This window comes from Oncorhynchus tshawytscha, unplaced genomic scaffold (genome assembly GCF_018296145.1).
Source record: "Oncorhynchus tshawytscha isolate Ot180627B unplaced genomic scaffold, Otsh_v2.0 Un_contig_13383_pilon_pilon, whole genome shotgun sequence".
NCBI lineage: Eukaryota > Metazoa > Chordata > Actinopteri > Salmoniformes > Salmonidae > Oncorhynchus > Oncorhynchus tshawytscha.
Genome location: NW_024607952.1, coordinates 6439 through 13479, shown reverse-complemented (window position 1 = coordinate 13479; position 7041 = coordinate 6439).

The window sequence follows — 7041 nt, the reverse complement described above, 5'->3', positions numbered from 1 at the left end:
TTTGTGTGCGGAAATGTAGTTTCTCTGGGATATGGTTTTGTAGTTTAATTTCCCCAAGATGATTGTAACAAACATACTATACGTTCAGACATAGGCAGTATTTCTGTTACATGCATTTTAAATACGTATTTAATTACTCTTGAGTATGTTTTTTTTTTTACACTGTCCCGAACTACAATGTATTTTGTAACAAGATTACATACAGACCTTTAATTTATATTTACAAAATACTTTTCTATACAATTTTTTAAATATATATATATAAATTGTATAGAAATGTATCCAGTATAAGTATATATATAGATATATATATATATATATATATATATATATATATATATATTTTTTTTTTTTTTTATAGCGGTTCACAATTTTGTCACCCCCTTTCACACTGCAATGGTATCAGAATCAGAAGTGATGGCACTATGGTGTGATGAGAGTGTCTGCTAAATGACAAAAATGTAAATGAACACTGGGTACGCTCCGCACCCTTAACAAGGCCAATAATAATACCCAGTGTGCTTTGCAATTGATCATTTTCACATTTACATTTCGGCCAGTGCATTTAACCAAGGTAGAATAACAACCACATATCACAGTCATAGCAACTAAACAGTTTTTTTATATATACCATTACTGAGAATGCTGTTGGAGTGCAGTGTCACGACTTCTACCGAAGTCGGTCCCTCTCCTTGTGCGGGCGGCGGTGTTCGCGGGGCGGTGTTCGCGGGGCGGTGTTCGCAGGGCGGTGTTCGCGGGGCGGTGTTCGCGGTCGACGTCACCGGTCGATCCACCTTTCATTTTCCATTTGTTTTGTCTTGTTTTCCCACAAACCTGGTATTACATTGCCCTCATTACATGTGGTGTATTTAACCCTCTGTTCCCCCACCATGTCTGTGTGTGTAATTATTTATTGTCAGGCTGGCTCTTACCGGCTGGTATTTTACCGGCTGGTATTTTACCGGCTGGTATTTTACACCACCCGTGCTTTGTGACAGCCTGAACTTTGTACCTTGTTATTGTTGTACTTGGTGCTGCCTCACCTGTTCTGAGGGCATTTGTTTTGGTGACGCGGTTGCGTTCTGTTCATATACTGCCTCATTAAAGTGCCTCGTCCACTCATCTCTGCTCTCCTGCGCCTGACTTTCCAACACACCAGCTACACCCCACCACCTTGACATGAAGCCACGCACTGGCAAATGTATTTAGAATTTTGAAAAGGTTGAAAATACAAAATACTTGTATTTTATCGAGATACAATACTTTACAAAAGTATTTTATATTTTATGTTTGATACATTGTTTTTTAGAAATATCTTGTACTTGTAACAAGAGAGATTTATGTGCATCTTTTTCCCATCTCTGTATCCATTGATAGCCTATAGTAAAATATGCTCCTTTCGGCTGAGGAAGAAACCCCTAGTAAAGTTGTTTAAGCACCTTCCCAACGTCAAATCCCTCGCTATCATTTTTGATACAGTTGACGCAACAGTAATGGATGAAAGTCTGACGATCTGCTGTGCTGTGGCCAGTATTACCTGTGAGGAGGTACAGTCCTGTGTAGACAATAACATCAGGCCAGTATTACAGTCCTGTGTAGACAATAACATCAGCCCAGTATTACAGCCCTGTGAAGACAATAACATCAGGCCAGTATTACAGCCCTGTGTAGACAATAACATCAGGCCAGTATTACAGCCCTGTGTAGACAATAACATCAGGCCAGTATTACAGCCCTGTGTAGACAATAACATCAGGCCAGTATCTGTGTAGACAATAACATCAGGCCAGTATTACAGCCCTGTGTAGACAATAACATCAGGCCAGTATTACAGTCCTGTGTGGACATTAACATCACAATTTATTACATAATTTATTAATTAACATGTATTATTTATTTGATCATTTATGAGTTATTACCACTATTTATTAGTATCCATAACTAGATAATAACAATATCCGGTCTGATTCTCTCGCTATCAACACACTATCAACTGCAAGTGCAACTAACTTGCCTCTCAGACAGATGATCAAATGCTGCACCACTTTTGATCAGGGTCCTTACGGGACACCATGCAGAGACTTCAGGAAGTAATCAGGAAGTAATCACACCCCTTTTGATCAGGGTCCTTACAGGACACCATACAGAGCCTTCAGGAAGTAATCAGGAAGTAATCGGGAAGTAATCAGGAAGTAATCAGGAAGTAATCACACCCCTTTTGATCAGGGTCCTTACAGGACACCATACAGAGCCTTCAGGAAGTAATCAGGAAGTAATCAGGAAGTAATCACACCCCTTGACTTATTGCAACATTTTATTGTGTTACAGCCTGAATTCAAAATGGATTAAATGGAGATTTTGTGTCACTGTCCTAAACACAATACTCTACAATGTTTAGTTAAAAAAATGTTTGTTTTTTAGAAATGTTAACAAATGTATTTCAAATGAAAAGCTGATATATCTTTTTTAAGTCAATAATTATTCAACGCCGTTGTTATGGAAACGCTAAAATAAGTTCAGGAGTAAACGTTTGCTTGAGTCACATAATAAGTTTCATGGATTCACAGTGTGCAAATATAGTGTTTAACATGATTTTTTGAATGACTACCTCATCTCTGTACCCCCCCACACATATATTATATCTGTAAGGTCCCTCAGTCGAGCAGTACATTTCTAACACAGATTTGTGACTGAAAAGCAGGACGCCTGTACAGAATAAAAACATTCCAGAATATTAAAAACATTCCAGAATATTAAAAACATTCCAGAATATTAAAAATATTTCAGAATATTAAAAACATTCCAGAATATTAAAAACATTCCAGAATATTAAAAACATTCCAGAACATACATCCTGTTTGCAACGCGGCACTAAAGTAATACTGCTAAAAATGTGGCAAAGCAATTCACTTTTTGTCCTGAATACAAAATGTGATGTTTGGGGCAAATCCAATACAACACCTCACTGAGTACCACTCTCCATGTTTTCAAGCTTAATGGAGGCTGCATCATGTTATGAGAATGCTTGTCATCGGCAACCACCTGATGTCACAGGAAGGCCAAAAACAATCATCAAGGACAACAACCACCCGATGTCACAGGAAGGCCAATAAGATAATCAAGGACAACAACCACCCGAGCCACTGCCTGTTCACCCCGTTATCATCCAGAAGGCGAGGTCAGTACAGGTGCATCGAAGATGGGACCGAGAGACTGAAAAACAGCTTCTATCTCAAGGCCATCAGACTGTTAAACAGCCACCACTAACATTGAGTGGCTGCTGCCAACACACTGACACTGACTCAACTCCAGCCACTTTAATAATGGGAATTGATGGGATATGATGTAAATATATCACTAGCCACTTTAAACAATGCTACCTAATATAATGTTTACATACCCTACATTATTCATCTCATATGCATACGTATATACTGTACTCTATATCATCGACTGCATCCTTATGTAATACATGTATCACACTAACACAGAGAGGCTGCTGCCTACAGTACAGACTTAAAATCACTGGTCACTTTAATACATGGAACACTAGTCACTTTTAATAATGGCACTTTAATAATGCATTACTCATCTCATATGTATATACTGTATTCTGTACTATTCTACTGTATCTTAGTCTATGCATTACTCATCTCAGATGTAAAATGTACAAACTTTTACTTTTGACCAGAAAATAGTTATTTTTATTTATATATATTAATTTTGAATGTAATGTAATTCCAGTCAAATGCTTAGTTACAAGCTCTTAACCAACAATGCAGTTTTAAGAAAATAAAATGAAATAAAAAGTTTTAAGAAAGTACATTTATATACTAAAATGAACTGAAGTTAAAAATAAATAAAAGTAAAAAACCACTATGTATGGAATAGGGTCACAGGTGCCATTTGATAACGTAAATACAGACATGCTGTGTCATCCCTGAGACTCACATGGAAAGTTACTCCCCCTTTCCCCATAATGAAGTTATAACCAGTAAGAGCACCAGTCAAACACGTAGCTCCTTCACTCTATCTAGTTTAGGTTTAATCTTATCAGCTCACTGAAGACACCTGGTCCCGTCTCACACCCAGGACAAACACTAACACGACAGGACCTCTGAGCTGGGCTGTGAAGCAGCTCCGCAACGCTTTATATTGGGTAGGCAGCAGGAGTGAACTCTTTTGTCGGCATGTGCACCTGCGTGTGCACGATATCGTCTGGGAAACTATCTGTGTGCCCGACTTATCTCATCTATAGTATAGTACTAGACTCCCGAGTGGTGCAGCGGTCTAAGGCACTGCATCTCAGTGCAAGAGGCATGTCTACAGTCCCTGGTCTGAATCCAGGCTGTATCACATCTGGCCGTGATTGGGAATCACGTAGGGCGGCGCACAATTGACCCAGCGCCGTCTGGGTTTGGCCGGGGTAGGCTGTCATTGTAAATAATAATTTGTTCTTAGCTGACTTGCCAAGTTAAATAAAGGTTCAATAAAATAGAAGTCTATATGTGTCCTGAACAGTTCAACTGATCTCACTAGCCTTGGGCCGGGGATTCAACCCATCACCATTTATCTTCATCTGAACTAGCCTTGGGCCGGGGATTCAACCCATCACCACTCTATCTTCATCTGAACTAGCCTTGGACCGGGGATTCAACCCATCACCATTTATCTTCATGTCCGGCGCCGACAGAGATGGCCGCCTCGCTTCGCGTTCCTAGGAAACTATGCAGGTTTTTGTTTTTTTACATGTTATTTCTTACACTAGTACCCCAGGTCATCTTAGGTTTCATTACATACAGTCGAGAAGAACTACTGAATATAAGATCAGCGTCAACTCACCATCAGTACGATCAAGAATATGTTTTTCGCGACGCGGATCCTGTGTTCTGCCTTACAAACAGGACAACGGAGTGGATTCCATGCAGCGAAAAAAAAAAAACGACTCAGAAAAAGAGGGAAACGAGGCGGTCTTCTGGTCAGACTCCGGAGATGGGCACATCGTGCACCACTCCCTAGCATTCTTCTTGCCAATGTCCAGTCTCTTGACAACAAGGTTGATGAAATCCGAGCAAGGGTAGCATTCCAGAGGGACATCAGAGACTGTAACGTTCTATGCTTCACGGAAACATGGCTCACTGGAGTGACGCTATCGGAGTCGGTGCAGCCAGCTGGTTTCTCCACATCGCACCGACAGAGACAAACATCTTTCTGGTAAGAAGAGGGGCGGGGGCGTATGCCTTATGGCCAACGTGACATGGTGTGATGAAAGAAACATACAGGAACTCAAATCCTTCTGTTCACCTGATTTAGAATTCCTCACAATCAAATGTAGACCGCATTATCTACCAAGAGAATTCTCTTCGATTATAATCACAGCCGTATATATCCCCCCCCAAGCAGACACATCGATGGCTCTGAACGAACTTTATTTAACTCTCTGCAAACTGGAAACGATTTATCCGGAGGCTGCATTCATTGTAGCTGGGGATTTTAACAAGGCTAATCTGAAAACAAGACTCCCTAAATTCTATCAGCATATCGATTGCGCAACCAGGGGTGGAAAGACCTTGGATCATTGTTACTCTAACTTCTGGGACGCATATAAGGCCCTGCCCCGCCCCCCTTTCGGAAAAGCTGACCACAACTCCATTTTGTTGATCCCTGCCTACAGACAGAAACTAAAACAAGAAGCTCCCACGCTGAGGTCTGTTCAACGCTGGTCTGACCAAGCTGACTCCACACTCCAAGACTGCTTCCATCACGTGGACTGGGACATGTTTCGTATTGCGTCAGACAACAACATTGACGAATACGCTGATTCGGTGTGCGAGTTCATTAGAACGTGCGTTGAAGATGTCATTCCCATAGCAACGATTAAAACATTCCCTAATCAGAAACCGTGGATTGATGGCAGCATTCGTGTGAAACTGAAAGCGCGAACCACTGCTTTTAATCAGGGCAAGGTGTCTGGTGACATGACTGAATACAAACAGTGCAGCTATTCCCTCCGCAAGGCTATTAAACAAGCTAAGCGTCAGTACAGAGACAAAGTAGAATCTCAATTCAACGGCTCAGACACAAGAGGCATGTGGCAGGGTCTACAGTCAATCACGGACTACAGGAAGAAATCCAGCCCAGTCACGGACCAGGATGTCTTGCTCCCAGGCAGACTAAATAACTTTTTGCCCGCTTTGAGGACAATACAGTGCCACTGACACGGCCTGCAATGAAAACATGCGGTCTCTCCTTCACTGCAGCCGAGGTGAGTAAGACATTTAAACGTGTTAACCCTCGCAAGGCTGCAGGCCCAGACGGCATCCCCAGCCGCGCCCTCAGAGCATGCGCAGACCAGCTGGCCGGTGTGTTTACGGACATATTCAATCAATCCCTATACCAGTCTGCTGTTCCCACATGCTGCAAGAGGGCCACCATTGTTCCTGTTCCCAAGAAAGTTAAGGTAACTGAGCTAAACGACTACCGCCCGTAGCACTCACATCCGTCATCATGAAGTGCTTTGAGAGACTAGTCAAGGACCATATCACCTCCACCCTACCTGACACCCTAGACCCACTCCAATTTGCTTACCGCCCAAATAGGTCCACAGACGATGCAGACGATGTGGTGTCAGGAAAACAACCTCACACTCAACGTCAACAAAACTAAGGAGATGATTGTGGACTTCAGGAAACAGCAGAGGGAACACCCCCCTATCCACATCGATGGAACAGCAGTGGAGAGGGTAGCAAGTTTTAAGTTCCTCGGCATACACATCACGAACAAACTGAATTGGTCCACTCACACAGACAGCATCGTGAAGAAGGCGCAGCAGCGCCTCTTCAACCTCAGGAGGCTGAAGAAATTCGGCTTGTCACCAAAAGCACTCACAAACTTCTACAGATGCACAATCGAGAGCATCCTGGCGGGCTGTATCACCGCCTGGTACGGCAACTGCTCCGCCCTCAACCGTAAGGCTCTCCAGAGGGTAGTGAGGTCTGCACAACGCATTACCGGGGGCAAACTACCTGCCCTCCAGGACAC